The sequence below is a fragment of the Schistocerca piceifrons genome, chromosome 1, assembly GCF_021461385.2.
Source record: "Schistocerca piceifrons isolate TAMUIC-IGC-003096 chromosome 1, iqSchPice1.1, whole genome shotgun sequence".
Lineage (NCBI taxonomy): Eukaryota > Metazoa > Arthropoda > Insecta > Orthoptera > Acrididae > Schistocerca > Schistocerca piceifrons.
In genome coordinates, this window is record NC_060138.1 from 1,136,530,116 (window position 1) to 1,136,547,581 (window position 17,466).

The following is a 17,466-nucleotide window of genomic DNA, read 5'->3' on the forward strand; positions in this document are numbered from 1 at the left end:
TATGGAATATTCTTGGTGATATTCAAGCGAGCCATCCGAACAAAACTATTGGCAACGGCCTACAACGACTTGCGCGCTGCTGCACACGGAATACTGCGGTAGTAATTTGCCTCTGTACGTGATACGACACAATAATGATGTTCGAAATGTTACCAAAAGTAATTTTGTAGTTTTCTTAACAACTTTCTCGTGGGAACTCGCCTTATTTGTTCATGAGACCCAGAAAATATTAGATACAGGCTCCCAGGTAGATGCTATTTTTCTTGACTTCCGGAAGGCGTTCGATACAGTTCCGCACTGTCGCCTGATAAGCAAAGTAAGAGCCTACGGAATATCAGACCAGCTGTGTGGCTGGATTGAGGAGTTTTTGGCAAACAGAACACAGCATGTTGTTATCAATGGAGAGACGTCTACAGACGTTAAAGTAACCTCTGGCGTGCCACAGGGGAGTGTTATGGGACCATTGCTTTTCACAATATATATAAATGACTTAGTAGATAGTGTCGGAAGTTCCATGCGGCTTTTCGCGGATGATGCTGTAGTATACAGAGAAGTTGCTGCATTAGAAAATTGTAGCGAAATACAGGAAGATCTGCAGCGGATAGGCACTTGGTGCAGGGAGTGGCAACTGACCCTTAACATAGACAAATGTAATGTATTGCGAATACATAGAAAGAAGGATCCTTTATTGTATGATTATATGATAGCGGAACAAACACTGGTAGCAGTTACTTCTGTAAAATATCTGGGAGTATGCGTACGGAACGATTTGAAGTGGAATGATCATATAAAATTAATTGTTGGTAAGGCGGGTACCAGGTTGAGATTCATTGGGAGAGTGCTTAGAAAATGTAGTCCATCAACAAAGGAGGTGGCTTACAAAACACTCGTTCGACCTATACTTGAGTATTGCTCATCAGTGTGGGATCCGTACCAGGTCGGGTTGACGGAGGAGATAGAGAAGATCCAAAGGAGAGCGGCGCGTTTCGTCACTGGGTTATTTGGTAACCGTGATAGCGTTACGGAGATGTTTAATAAACTCAAGTGGCAGACTCTGCAAGAGAGGCGCTCTGCATCGCGGTGTAGCTTGCTCGCCAGGTTTCGAGAGGGTGCGTTTCTGGATGAGGTATCGAATATATTGCTTCCCCCTACTTATACTTCCCGAGGAGATCACGAATGTAAAATTAGAGAGATTAGAGCGCGCACGGAGGCTTTCAGACAGTCGTTCTTCCCGCGAACCATACGCGACTGGAACAGGAAAGGGAGGTAATGACAGTGGCACGTAAAGTGCCCTCCGCCACACACCGTTGGGTGGCTTGCGGAGTATTAATGTAGATGTAGATGTAGATGGAAGTTTCTTTGCAGAACGAAAATTCATCAGCAACTACATTTTTCACTACGCATTCGGCACAGTTTTTCGCCTCTTATGATATTTTATTTTCATCTCAGAATACTTTTATGTTTCCAAAATAAAAGACGCAGCATATGCATCTGTAAACTTTGAGGATGTTCATTTTTTTTTTCAGACCAGTTACATTAGTGATTCTATTACTACCACAGGTTGAAGTAAAAAGGTATTTCCCTCCAAATTTCTTGTAACATTAGTTTTCATTTTTTTCCCTAACAGCTAGTGAGAATTTTCTTTTGGAAAGTACTCCATCATATTCTAGACTTGAAACAGAGTTACCCAATACTTTACTTTAAATTTTTACGAACATTTGAAACTATCACTATAAAAAAAATCTGGCAATGCTTTAAGACGGCACGATGACCTTGAAGCCATATTTTCGTGCTGGCCACTATAGCTCCTCATCCATGTGTTTTTTTCACGTCCCATTAGAGGACAGCTTAAGGCCATGCTTTTGAATGTGGACATTGAATGTGCCACATTAAACGTGCTGCTGAATGCTCAGAAATGATGCGGCATGTGCATACGGTATGTGTGTCTCAATGTGGTATACGCGCTCCAGTGGCAGTTATCGGCTGCATCTGGCTCACAAATCACACTGTACAAAATGGACGGGCATAAAAGTCCAATGTTAGCTCTATTCATACGCACATTTTCTCCCTTGTCCACAAACTAGTCATTTTGTTCTGTCTGTAGTACACATAAATAAAAAATTCGTTATCGGTGAAAAAGAGGCAAAGAGAAACGCGTAGTACCACGTCCAATCATTAAGGACATCAGATTATATAAAAACTATTACAAATAGCGTGGTAAAAATTTACTGCAATTCTCCATATAAGATAAAAATTATTTCATCACTTTCACTTTTTTGTAGAAGCCTAAGATAGTTCTTACTTGATGGCTGTGCCTGTTCAGTAGCACAATCTTTTCAACACATGAAAAACAAAATTTAAAACAAGAAAATGTAAAATATCTCATTGAAGTAGTGCAAGCTGTCTTGTAGACTAAGCCAGCCGAAAGAAATACTCCTCAAAAAGAGCACACTGAATATTATAGAATATACTTCCATTAAATTAATAAGAATGTATCAGAAAGCGCGACGGTTAGAAAAAAAATTTGGATCCAGTGAGACTCGACCCAGCAATACATCAACCATTATCTTATATCAGGGCACGACATTAGGCTTCCCGTGCAAACTGCTGCCGCAAGGGCGTGACGTTATTCGGAATACGGGAAGCGAGAAGCAGGAGGTGAGAATGCTCGACTTGCATTGTTAATGCAGGCCGATTCTCAAATCGTTGCGTTGAAATTAATAGAATGCAGTTGCTTATTAGCTAGTCTTCTTACTGGTCGATTTGTAGTGCCATGAGCAAAATTAGTAATACTTCATATAAAACTGCGGATGTCGCTTATCATCGATTTCCTAAAGATAATAGAACCGCAGCGCAGGATTTATTGAGATCATTTCCTTTCCGAATATTATGAGCGGGACTTAAAAAAGGAGCTTTTGCGGTTTTCTTTCAAAAGATAATTAAAGGCTGACTTTTTGTATCAAAAAAATTCCAAATTGGTGTGGAGATGCATCCAAGTTTCTCGCAATCACCAGCAAGGACAACGTGAATATAATTGCCAGATAATCACCCTATTTAGAAACTCGTTTCTATGTACTATCGACTTTGGAATTATTCGCGCATTTTTTATGGAGAAAGCCGATGTGAAAAGAGAAGAGTTCGCAGTCTGCTTTAGGAGCTTTAACTCCGAAGAAAATTAAATTACATCTGTCGTCCAGCACAAATGTAGTTCTTGACATAGACGTTACTGCCAAACAAGAAATAGATTAAAAATTAAGACACAGTTGCTGAGGAAAGAAAACTACGCATTGAAAAGAAGTAACAGGGTCCTGCAAGCCAATTATTCGAAATATGTTGTGGAAGTAAACAAATGTGCTTCTTCTACATCCACAAGACTACTCTACATTTCGCAATTAAATGTCCAGCAGAGGGTTCATCGAACCTCCGTGCGAGCTCTGATTTCTCTTATTTTATTACGATGATCTTTTCTCCCTAAGTAGGTGGGCGCCAAGAAAAAAACAATATTTTCGCATTCGGAGGAGAAAGATGGTGACTGGAATTGCATAAGAAGATCCTACGGCAACGAAAAACGTCTTTGTTTTAGTTATTGCCACCTTATTTCGCGAGTCATATTCGTAGCACTCTCTCTTCCCTGTTTCGCGATTATACGAAACGACCTGCCCTTCTTTGAACATGTCCTCTCTTACTCCAGAAGAGGACGTACAAGCGTACGTCTCTCAATAGAGCTGTTGCATTCGCTAAGTGTTCTGCCTATATATCGCAGTGTATGGTTTGTTACCGACGATATTATGTGATCGTTGCAACTGGAGTTATTCGTAACTGTAATCCCTAAGTATTTAGTTGAATTTACAGCCTTTAGATTTGTGTGATTCATCGTGTAACAGAAATTTGGCGGCTTCTTTTTGGTATTCATGTGGATGAATTTTTATTAATTAGTGTCAACTGCCAGTTATCTTCTGCAATAAAACAACGAATCAGACAGTGTTTCGCACCATAACAGATTATGTCTTACATTGACAGTTCATTGGGTTTAGTCACAGAGAAACTGCTTCTAGACTCACGTCAGATTAAATCAACGATATTGACTGCATCTCCGTAATCTCCAGAGGTGAGCTCACTTCTCCTTCGATTGACTAGTTCAATAAAACAAACGAGAGGGAAGCGATATTTTGCAGTTTCCATGAGCGACGTGTTCCTGCGTGTGACAGAGTGATGCAAAATATAATTTCTACAATTAAAGTCAAAGTTTCCCGAAATGCGTCACAAAGTGGTTTCTCTCTATGTTGGGCCAAGAGCCTTCATTAAAACAACTACGAATATGACATTTCCTGTCATTTTATTACAACGAATCATACAATCAATGGCTGGTTTTCGAGAGATCCTCAATCTTCTGGTGCTCAGAAACGGCATACATACATGGCCTTCACCTGAATAACAATATGGCACCTCTGTACTGAAGAGATTGCGCGCGGGGCCCACAGATGGCGTGCATGTGACATAGATGGCGTTCTTCCATCTCATTTGTCCACATTCAAACGCACGTTCAGAATATCTGACATGCTTGAAATTACTCTGTTATGTGCGTAATTTATGTTGATTTATAAGAGGAGATTTTTTGAGTCTCCAAAAAAGATCGTACAATGCAGTCACAAAAATGTAAACAGGATTAGAGAAAAGAGATCAGGGTGGAGGAATTGAAGGACAATGTCGTACAAAATAATACACAAAAGCGTTTATTGAGCTTGGAACAATTCTTTATTTATTGTTTTTCCATTCCCCAGATGGAGGCAGCCGGACTGGCTACATAACTGCTTTTTTGCCATACAGATTTAAAATTTGCAATGGAGATTAAACACAGTGAAAAATGTGGTGAAAGTAAATGATTCTGATGTGGTGATGGCTATTTCAATGGTGACTGATGTGACGTTGTAGTGCTCATCAGAGATAAGAGTAGTGTCAGGAGTGTCTCAGGCAGTGACAGGACTGCTGCTATTTTCTTAAATACATCAATGATCTGGCAGAGAGGATAAGTAGCAGTCTGCAACTGTTTGCTGGTGATGCTGTGGTGTGTGGGGAGGTGTTGTTGCTGAGTGACTGTGGGCTACAAGGTAACTTAGACAAAATTTAAAGTTGGTGTGATGAAAGTAGAAAAATGAAAGTTACTGCAGATGAGTAGGGAAAAGAAACCCATAATGTTCAAGTACAGCATTAGTAGTGTTCTGCTTGACAGTGAAGTCGATTAAATATCTAGGCATAAGGTTGCAAAGCAATATGAAATGGAATGAGCATGTAAGGGTTGTAGTACAGAAGGCAGATGGTAAGCTTCAGTTTATTGGGAGAATGTTTGGAAAGTATGGTTCATCTGTAAAATTGTATAGTATCTAAATTTTTGGGGCATTAGGATCTGACAGTGACCCAATGTTGGACTGCATGAGACAGTGATGAAAGGCATATTCATTATTAGGTTCTTACCATCACAAGAGAGGACTGCTGTATTGCACTCGCACATCAAGCACATTGGAGCCTCTTGACATTTGCACTTGCCAACCAAGAACAAATAACGGAATCCCTGTGACATTCTGTGTCGTAATGGATCATTTGTTGGAGACTAACACCACAACACAAACGGCTGCATTTGGACTGGTGGTGTGTCGGGGGAGCATGAGGGCTCACAAATGGCACGGTTCTGCCAAACTCGAAATGCCCATCATCAGTGCGTATGGTGGCGACCTGGAGAGAGTTTTCATTCTTTCAATGTTTTAGAAAAGAACAATGGCATGATTCTTGCAGTCACGGGACACAGAGAGACCGGGTATGACCTCAAGACATGAATAGTAGTGACTGAAGGAACTGATGGCGCATCATGGACATTCTGCATCCTCATGTGTTACCTCTCATGTGAGAGACAGCAGGTCAGTTCTCATCTTCACATGGCACATGTCTATTAACTAGGTTACTCCAGCTGCCAGCACAGTCCACAGATCTGCCCAGATAGAATGTGTGGAACCAGCTTGAGCATCAAGTTCATCCCAGTGCCAGTTACAACATTAGTGAGCCAGCTTGCCTCAGGAGATAGTATAACAGGTTTATGTTACCTTTCCCAAACGAGTCAGTGCATACATCCAGGCCAGACGGGTTGCAATGTCATACTGATAAATGGACTTGTACTACTACTTTCTTTGTAAATTTTACCTGATTTTGCAGTCACCGATATAACATCACATACCCTCGAAACCTGTTAAGTTTCATTTCGTTTACTCCTCTCCAAGTGCCTCCTCCCTCCCTCCCCCCCCCCTCTCTCTCTCTCTCTCTCTCTCTCTCTCTCTCTCTCTCTCTCTCTCTCTCTCTCTCTCTTTGTCAGGCACTGTATGGAGCTGTTAAGTTGTCCCTGGATGATCTTCAGAGGTTTGCTGAACAGACCTGCATAAAATTGGAGTATGGAAAGGGATTGTGAGAAGGAAAGTGGAATGAGTTTGCCAAGGAAATGGATTTAGTGGTATTGGTTGGGGAAGGAAGCATTTATACACTCCTGGAAATGGAGAAAAGAACACATTGACACCGGTGTGTCAGATCCACCATACTTGCTCCGGACACTGCGAGAGGGCTGTACAAGCAATGATCACACGCACGGCACAGCGGACACACCAGGAACCGCGGTGTTGGCCGTCGAATGGCGCTAGCTGCGCAGCATTTGTGCACCGCCGCCGTCAGTGTCAGCCAGTTTGCCGTGGCATACGGAGCTCCATCCCAGTCTTTAACACTGGTAGCATGCCACGACAGCGTGGACGTGAACCGTATGTGCAGTTGACGGACTTTGAGCGAGGGCGTATAGTGGGCATGCGGGAGGCCGGGTGGACGTACCGCCGAATTGCTCAACACGTGGGGCGTGAGGTCTCCACAGTACATCGATGTTGTCGCCAGTGGTCGGCGGAAGGTGCACGTGCCCGTCGACCTGGGACCGGACCGCAGCGACGCACGGATGCACGCCAAGACCGTAGGATCCTACACAGTGCCGTAGGGGACCGCACCGCCACTTCCCAGCAAATTAGGGACACTGTTGCTCCTGGGGTATCGGCGAGGACCATTCGCAACCGTCTCCATGAAGCTGGGCTACGGTCCCGCACACCGTTAGGCCGTCTTCCGCTCACGCCCCAACATCGTGCAGCCCGCCTCCAGTGGTGTCGCGACAGGCGTGAATGGAGGGACGAATGGAGACGTGTCGTCTTCAGCGATGAGAGTCGCTTCTGCCTTGGTGCCAATGATGGTCGTATGCGTGTTTGGCGCCGTACAGGTGAGCGCCACAATCAGGACTGCATACGACCGAGGCACACAGGGCCAACACCCGGCATCATGGTGTGGGGAGCGATCTCCTACACTGGCCGTACACCACTGGTGATCGTCGAGGGGACACTGAATAGTGCACGGTACATCCAAACCGTCATCGAACCCATCGTTCTACCATTCCTAGACCGGCAAGGGAACTTGCTGTTCCAACAGGACAATGCACGTCCGCATGTATCCCGTGCCACCCAACGTGCTCTAGAAGGTGTAAGTCAACTACTTGGCCAGCAAGATCTCCGGATCTGTCCCCCATTGAGCATGTTTGGGACTGGATGAAGCGTCGTCTCATGCGGTCTGCACGTCCAGCACGAACGCTGGTCCAACTGAGGCGCCAGGTGGAAATGGCATGGCAAGCCGTTCCACAGGACTACATCCAGCGTCTCTACGATCGTCTCCATGGGAGAATAGCAGCCTGCATTGCTGTGAAAGGTGGATATACACTGTACTAGTGCCGACATTGTGCATGCTCTGTTGCCTGTGTCTATGTGCCTGTGGTTCTGTCAGTGTGATCATGTGATGTATCTGACCCCAGGAATGTGTCAATAAAGTTTCCCCTTCCTGGGACAATGAATTCACGGTGTTCTTATTTCAATTTCCAGAAGTGTAGTTAGAGATGCAAGGATTTGGTTCGGAGGAGGTAACCTGCAGTAGGATAGGGTGCAGGGTTAAGTGGGGGATCTATTCTCTAAGGCTTGGCAAAAATATTGGGAAAGCTTTTGTGGGAACGTAATGGTGGCACTGAGTATGTAGCAACATTCAAAGGTGCCAAACTGGATGACATTTTCAGCAGTGATCAAGTGATATGAGGAGTTGTGTGGCAGAATGGCATGTAGACTTAAACACCAACATCTTGTGCAGTTAACATATTGGCCACTATACCCTTAATGATGGATGAGGCCAGGCCAACACACAGCACTAGGCTTGAGGCTCTGCTGCGGCCACATGGCAGTCAACAAGTTAATGTAGTTATTGCTGTATTATTATTGTCTGTTCATAAATGGATATATTTTTCACTATTTATAGCGATGATACATTTTTTTTTTTTTTGTGTGGGTTAAGTAGAAAAAATTGACTGTCTTATTATTGATTCATGCTCCAAGTATCAATAGGTAGAAATGTACTGTTAGGGAAGGCAAAGCTGTAGGAGAGTTCCTCTGAGTATATGTGTTTATCACACTACAGTAAAAGGCATTGGGCACTTAGTGAGCACACCAAGAGAGAAATGGCCGTCGTCAGCTAGCTTTAGACTGTCAACATGTAATGCAAGCAAGGCTAAATCATCTGCAAGTCTCCAATAGATGTGTTACTAGCTTACTGCAGCACAGCATGTTTGTATAATGCTCCATGTTTACAATATTTGGATGTGGAAGATTATTTGTATTACACTAATTTGTATGCTGAAACATGCTTGAGCAGTACTAATCAATGCCATCACCACTGCAATTCAATGCAACATGGTCTCCACGCGATGTACTGCTTTTATACACTTGTAGAAATGTGTGAATCAATATAATCTTTACTGTGATTAAATGCATGTCTTAAATTTAATGTTCACATGTTATGAGACAGCTGTTGACCTTAAGTTATGTAACCAGCCTTAGAATACTATTCCTAATCCCTAAAGTTTATTTATAACACTGACATAAAAAAGTTGTAACAGTAAAAAATTATTAATGTAGAGTAATGAAAGTTCATAACTACATTTATCTAGTTAACATATGTAAGTGATAGGTTTTGTTAATAATTTACAACACTGACACCAACAAATAATTAAACAATGAAAACTCCAGGTAGGAATATCAGCAATGTAGGAAAAGACAGACTGCCACTGGGGTGTATTTTTTCCTCTTTTTCTGCTGTTGTTTATTTTGTTAGATTTGTGGTGGGTCTTATACCAGCACTAGCGGGAAGTTGTGTCCTTGGCCAATATAACAGGGCAATATTTTGCCGATCCAATACCCTGCCAGATGAATGCAGTATTACCTTTATCCTCTCTTCTGAAAGTAGTTTTTTCTTTTTTGGTGGTCTGGATCCCTCCCTTCCTGTCGATCCAACTACGATGAAGATCGATGGAATGCTTCTGCAACTTCTCTCTATTGCGCTACTAAATAAATAGTCACACTTCTCACAAACAGGGGTATATTTTGCCCAACATTTTCATTACTAGTTTTCACAACACAACAAACAATTTCTATGATGATACCACTCTCTTGAGTACATTCAAACATCCATACGTGCATACTGTAGGACCTGAGAGAAAAACCAGAACAACAACTACTGCTTTTCAGTTGTTCATTACGCCCTTGTTGGTGCATCGTTTGCTCCATGGGTCTCAAGAGTCAAGCACTTGCTGCACCATGGCACAAATTACTCCCGGACGACCAGTGGTTGTAACACTATTTTTACTAGTCCCCTTCTTGCAGGCTCCACCACTGCTCCACATTCACTGTGCAAAAGAAAGAAAAACGCACAGTTTCCATGTCCCACTACATTTATCCTTATTCAATTTACTCATGAGCATCTCTTGTCGACCATTTTCCAGTGGTGTGTTGGGATGTTTACAAATATCCCAAAATACTACACTACTTACCATAAAGACAGTTGCAGACAGGCACTCACGATATGTGAGTGTCTTATAATTGTGTCTGTCTGCAACTTAACGTGTTTTCTTTACTGGAAATAGTAATCTGCCTTTTCCTTCATTGTTCTAAAAATAGTTAATGTAAACAAATTTCGGAAATATATTTATTTAGTTAACATATGTAAGTGACTAACACTGCAAGATCACAGGTTAATGTAAATGCAAGATAAGCCGCTGCAAATGTGAAATGCTGATACATTAATAATGGGTGTAACTGCCAGAATGTTGAATGCAAACACACATACATTGTGTTGCACAGGTGCCGAATGTCAGTTTGTGGGATTGAATTACATGCCTGTTGCACTTGGTCAGTCAATACAGGGATGGTTCATGATATTGCGCATATGGAGCTGTTGTCTGATGATGTCCCATACGTGCTCGATTGGAGACAGATCTGGTGATTGAGCACAAATGTGTCGACACACTGGAGAGTATGTTGGGTTACAACAGCACTATGTGGATGAGCATTATCCTGTTGGCAAATGGAATGCTGTTTATGAAGCAGCACAACAGGTCGAATCACCATACTGCCGTACGAATTTGTAGTCAGGGTGCATGGGATAACCATGAGAGTGCTCCTGATGTCATACGAAATCACACTCCAGACCATAACTCCATATGTAGGTCAAGTGTGTCCAATATACAGACAGGTTGGTGCAGACCCTCAGCTGTCTTCCTTCTAACTGAAGTTCCAACTAAAGCTGCAAACAGCGGCAGTTTGAGGTCAGTGGCATGCACACTACAGGGAATCTGGATCAGAGCTGTCTATGAAGTAACCGATTTTTAACAGTTCGTTGTGTCACTGCGGTGCCAACTGCTGCTGCGAATACAGTACGACTTGTAAGTCACACATAGAACATCATGGTCTCCCCTCTTAGTAGTGCACATGGCTGTCCAGAGCCCAGTCTTCTGGCGTCCGTACATTCTTATAACCACCACTGCCAGCAATCATGTACAGTGGCTCCATTCCTGCCAAGTTTTCCTGCAATATCGCAGAAAGAACATCCTGCTTCTAGTAGCCCTAATTCAGTGAAGTGTTGATAATGGCGTCTTTGTCACCTTAAAGGCATTCTTGACTCACATCAGCTCCCCACCTCCAGTTCGCGTAGTTAAAGCAAACCTGATTTGCATCATTATAGCAGCCCAGCTGGCACCCCCCATGCGACTCAAGAAATTTTAATAGGCACTATCTTTCAGAGTCAGAAACGCACCTTCCAAATTTCATTTACATTGAACAACTCCTCCTTGGTGTTGTGACATTTTTCCTGTCAGTGTATTATTATTTTTGTTGTAGTGACCATCTAGGATCATGTAACAACTCCAGTTCCTCTTCTTTCCTTGTTTTTTTTATATTTACAGTACTTCATCTACTCTACACATTCTCGTTTCCTTTCTTGTCTGTGTTGTTCCCGGTTTCTTATTTCTTCAGCATTGAAAGCCTTATAAACTTAATATTTTATTCTTAAAAAGATTTGTCTTATTTTAGATTCTGTAATTTTTTTTCCTTTCTAAATCTTTACTTATTCCTGTAATCCATGCTATTGTTGCCATCTTCTTCCAGAAATTCAGGAAAATTTGTTTCGTGGGCCTGTTCTCGTTCATCTAAAAAAGATTATCTTCTTTTAGCTATTTCTTCTGATATTTTCTCTACATTTTTGTACATCTCATTACTAATTCCCAGCCTTCTGTCATTTGCTCATTTGCATTACACCCACAATTTTTCTAACTATCCATCTTCCAGGTATCTCTATTCTGTCCAGCTTCTAGTTCATAGTTAGGCATTGAGATCCTGGTTGACCACTGTGGTATAGTTGGTTTTTTTCCCCTAGTCCATTCTGTTGTTTCTCCAAGGCATTTGAATTTACTTACTCACTCAGTTTTTACCTACTGGTGTTTCTGTGAATTTTGGTACAATTTTTATGAATTTTATTTTTTAAGCTGACATTTTGAGGCCAGTTCTATTTGCTGTTTCTTCCAAAAGAATTATCTGAATAACTGCATGTCAGATTTTCTGAAAGTATTGCAAAATCGTTAACTAAAGCCAGGCAGTTTACCTTAATCTCCTCTATTTTCCATCCTAAAATTATTGGTTCAATTTCGTGATTCTTTAGCTCCAAATTCCAGATCCATTTAATTTTCTCTAGAATTTAGTTAAACAATAATACCAGTTTCTATTTCTGATGGCTGACATAATCACCCTCAAGTGCTTACAATATCGGTTAAATCACTAGTCACATTGAAGACCGTATTTCTTAAGTGAGCTGAAAATTTCTTGTTAAAGAAAGTAGTTTGTGTACTATTTCATCTTATTTTGAAGACTTTCTTATAAACAGTCAATACAAAGACTGAAATTTGTGTAATGTTTCTGTTTTAAGTGTATAAAATAAGTGTTTCCATCTGTTATTGCAATTCTCAAAGTAACTTAATTCTGTTCATCATATTAGATGTTTCAGGAAAGCCTGCAACTGTGTCATCCATGATTTAAATATTGAAAAGTGCACCAGTCACTCACTTTTTTTATGCTTAGTGCAGTGTGTTTCGAAAATTTCTCATTTTCACATGCATTTGTTTACAAACAGTGTAAGAGATGATTTGCATGTGATATTCTGTGTAATGAAGGTGGCATAACTTCAAAAAGAGACAAGGGGGGAAGAAAATCACACATGCTAATATCAAACATAGTCATATGCACAAATGCACTTGAAAATGAGAATAAACTCTCAAAGTGCATTGTGCTAAGCATCAAAAGATAACTGGTGAGGTTTTCATTATTTCAATCATTCTCTCAGTAGATTTTCTCATTGCTTGAATGCACATCATAAAAGATCTTCTTACAAATTTAAACAGTTCCATTAGCCAACACTGTAAACGAGAAGTTTCCTAGTCTTAATACCTCATCATAGTTAACTATATGAAACTTGTTAGTGATTGTTTTGGCAACTTGTCCTCACCTGAGACAAACACTAGAATGTTAAATTTTATCTAATGTACTGTATATAAATTATTAGAGTGTATTTCAAAATTGTGTGTCCAATTTGGACTGATGACTGTATTTTTACTTGACTACAAATAATTGCAACTCCTAAATGAAGCCATGTTCAAAGACTGATTTTTAATCTATATTCCCCTTATAAAATAATGTTTTTTGGAGATGACACCAATAACCCTGACTGCTTAAAATCCTTTAGTTACACAATCATGGTCTGCAAAAAGGCAACACTTTCTATTAATAGAAAAGTTGCCTGAGACTGCAGTCGTGTATGAGAGTTGCTTTTGCGTGAGAGAGAGAGAGAGAGTATTGTTGACAAAGGCCAATGGCCGAAAGCTTTAATTGTGACAGTCTTTTGTTGTGCCTATCTGCGATCAGAATCTCTGCTATACAGTGAGTATCAACTTTCCTTCTCATAATATTCTTACATTCCATCCTGGATTTTCCATTGTTTGATAACTATCAATAGGGATATTGTAAGGTTGTTGGGCAGGGATATTAAATTTTGGTTGGATGGAACTGTTCATTTGGGTGAATATTGTATGCTGAAACATTGAGGTGATAAGCAGGTAGGTTAGTTTTTGCAATCTGGGGTCAGGTTGTCATTGTGTACGAGGCATTTCTGGTAGTGATACGCGTGGGTTTCAGAGGGGGAAGGTACTACTGCTATGGAAAATGAAGGTGATGAGATCAATGTATGAATGGAATGCCTAAAAATAAAAACACTGCAGACAATGGACATGGGATCAAAGTTGTTGCAGACATGCAAAGTTTTTCTGATCAAAGTGTCTAGGCACAAGTATTGCAAGTTGAAGACACATTGAATTTGGTTATGCATACCCATGAATCAGCCATCAGAGGAGGAAGCATTCACGATCAGCATACCCGCATGTATGGTGGCCTGGAGATCACTGGAAGACCATTTCATTCAAGGACAAATCTTGAATTAGCTCACAGAGTGACTTATTTTTACTTGGCGAGAAACCAAAATCCACTTTACCCACGAATATAATTAACACACTGACTGCAGCATACAGTGATGCATGTTTCTTCACCAGGCCAGGCACACAGCGTCAGGTCCTGCTGTGGCTGGCTGCAGCCTCGTGGCAGTCAGATTCTTAACTAGTGGAAGGGTTGGGTTTGGATGAACCTGTGAATCTACATCCTTATGTCTGAGCAATGGGTGATGATTTCATCCTAAAATATGACTGCTCAACCACAGCAGCAAACAAACCGGCACATGGAATCTTCAGCACGTTCCAGCAACATTAATCGAAGTGAGCACGTTCAGAATACTCTCTGGAGACTATTTTCTGCTTCTGTTTCTTATCCCAAGACCTATACCTCAGGTGTATTGCTTGGTGATATTAACAGCTACACTCATTCACATTTTATTAGCAGTTGGAGCTAGAGTACATACTGACACTACTTGCAGTAGACCCATATAATAAACTAATTTGTAGTTGTAAAACATTTTCCTAGTTTTTAGATAACTACTTTATATTGAACTGTGCTTTCATGTTTAACTTTAGCAAAGCTTTTGTCCGATTCAGCACTTTTTTGTAACATCATAGCTGTGACCTTTGTAATGATTCGGGTAATCAATCATTCAATGGCAGAAGTGCACTGGTCAATAACTACTTTCTCCTGAGTAACTGACAAACTATAAGTGAACGGGTATTAGTAAGTTATATCATGTATGCAAAAGGACACAGAAACCTTTTGATTAAAATTGCATTATGCATCCAAATGTATACGTGTGCAAGCACAGTTCATCGAACATCATACGTGTTAGTGTCAGGATGAGTTACTGCAATGTTCCCTACTAAAGATCTGCCACACAATATTAATAGAAACCTCACTTCTTGCAGATTCAGTTATCTGCAGCAAAGTACCATCTGAAAAAGGTGCACAAATGTTCAGTCTGATACTCATAAGATTTCAAACAGATGGAAAGACTGCCAACTTGCTTTTAAATGTTCAGAAATGGAAAAAGTGCACTCCACAAAATGTTTAAGTGTCTTACTGTTGTTATACTCTCAATGGATAATCATAGCTGGAATCAGTTAACTAGCAATTATTCGAATGCAACAATTTCTAGGGATGTGAAATGAAATGACCACATTGGTATGGTTGTAAGACAAGCAGGTGGCACACTTCAGTTCACTGGCACAGTATTACAAAAATACCATAAGTAGATTGCTTACAAAACACAAGTGTGACCCATACTAGAGTACTGCTGAAGTGTACGAGACCCATCACAAATCAGAGCAACAGGATATATAGTTCAAGTACAAACCCAGATTTGGAGCTAATGGCCCCGTGGTTAATGAAGTCTACGGATGATTTTAGATTTCATGTTTTACTCGAGTCTGCACTACTACATGTTCTTAATACAATATTTTATGTAATTTTATACTGGCATTACAACTATACAGATATATTCACAGACAGATCTAAGCAGAAGGGCTTCCTTAATTGCTCTGTGGCTTTCTCTGATCAGGTTCTCAAGTTCCAGTTACCTTAGAAACTGAACATATACAGTGTAGAATTATATGGGATTTTGAGGCAACTGGAGTAGATGAAATGGGCTGAGACTTCGAAATTCCTCATCTGCTCAAAAGCCTGGATGCCTTCACACTCTACAACACTAGTACCCAACAAATAAAACCGTCCAGAAAATCCATGGTGCCTTTTCCACCTTCAAAGACTTAGGAATGAGATGTCATCCTGCTGATCAGCATGGCACATGGAAATTTACCAAAATGACCCACCAGATGTAGCAGCCAAGGAAATGTTAAATGATAATCAGATGGTTCATTGTGCTGTCCTTTATATGCTAGCACCTCACTGTGGATGTACAGAGCCATGCTTACATTGGAAAAAGACTGGCTAAAATTGAAACACAATAAGCTGCAGCTAGTAAAGGTCATGTGTCCAAGGTGCATCCCCTTCTAGTGCCACAAACAAGAGAGTCCACCTGACTTTGCATAACACCCAGCCATGAGACACATGGGCTCCTGCTTCAGCTACAGGACCCTCCTGCTAGTGGCATCTGTGAGGAATGTTCAAAAGAAAAGTTATAAAATTCTTTAGGTATACTGAAGTCCTTATTCAAAAGGCCTAAGCACAACTATCCCACTATTTCATGAGCCAATCAATTCCTTGTTACCAGAATTCCTGTGAGTGTGACAGAAGCCAGTCCACTTCATCGTCCAAGTTGAAGTGCTTCCCTCTGAGATGTTTTTTAGCAGACCAAACACGCAGAAGAGACAGGGCGACATGTCCGGCTGTAGGGCGGATGCAACAAGCTGCTCCCAGTTGAACTTTGCCATTACACTTCATGTGACCTTGGAAAAGTGTGGACACATGCTCAAAGGAATTCTATGAGCATTGGCCCTCTGAGGACAAAAAAGATGGTTTCACCTTGACTGCTGAGGGCACAGCTTTGAATTTTTTAGGGGGATGTCCACAAACCCTCCGGGCACTACCTTCTCATCGACAGGTGTCTTGTTACGATATACCACAGTGAGAGATGCAGATTGCAACCAGTCTGGTTCTTAAGACTTTTTGTACCTTTCCATTTGAACACGCTTACATCACATGTGCCACATTTTAGTTGACTGTTTTAGCTGCAGACAAGGAGAGCAGCAGCTAATTTACCTGCTGATTTGCCTTCTATTTTAGCTGATAACGAGAATTTTTTTGCATTACCTATGTTTTAATACATCATTTGCTAAATTTTCAGTGTTTTGAATGATTACATACACATTCAGACCCAACACGTACAAAGAAGAGCACACAAAAGATAACAGGTTTGTTTGACCCATGGGAGAGAGACAAGATTAGACAAAATACTGTGTGCACAGAGGTATTTAATTAGTTTTCTTTCCTGCACTCCATACACAAACAGAATGGAAAGAAACCCAAATGTGTGTTACAGTGAAAGTACCCCCTGCCATGCAGTTCAAAGTGGTTTGCAGAATATAAATGCAGACTTAGGAGACAACGAGGAAGGTGATACAATATGGAAAGATTGCAGGATCCCACAAGTTTGGTCATTTCTCCCAAACAACCTCATACATGTTACATATGCCCAGATGCTGTGTTTACACTATTGCTTGTGAGAGACAATATAAATCCTCCGTAAATAGCTGCTGAGTAGTCTGGAGGGAGAGTGGGGAGGGAACCAACCCTACAGCAAATCTTATAGTTAGGGGGTTCCTATCTATTAATTTCGTTGTGCTACATGAATATTAGGGTTTAATATTTATACTATAGAATTTTCTGTAGAGGCCTATTCTTTTCTTTTCTTTTTCTGGCATCATCAACAGCTATTTTATGGTCCAATTTATTTAGTCTTATGAGGCTGAGTGTACCCATTTCCACACCTCTCACATGGCACACATGCCTACAGATGTCCGTATTTTTGAACCAGACATGTCATGAAATCAGGCATTGAAGATCCTTTTGAGATCTTGTGGGCAAACGTATT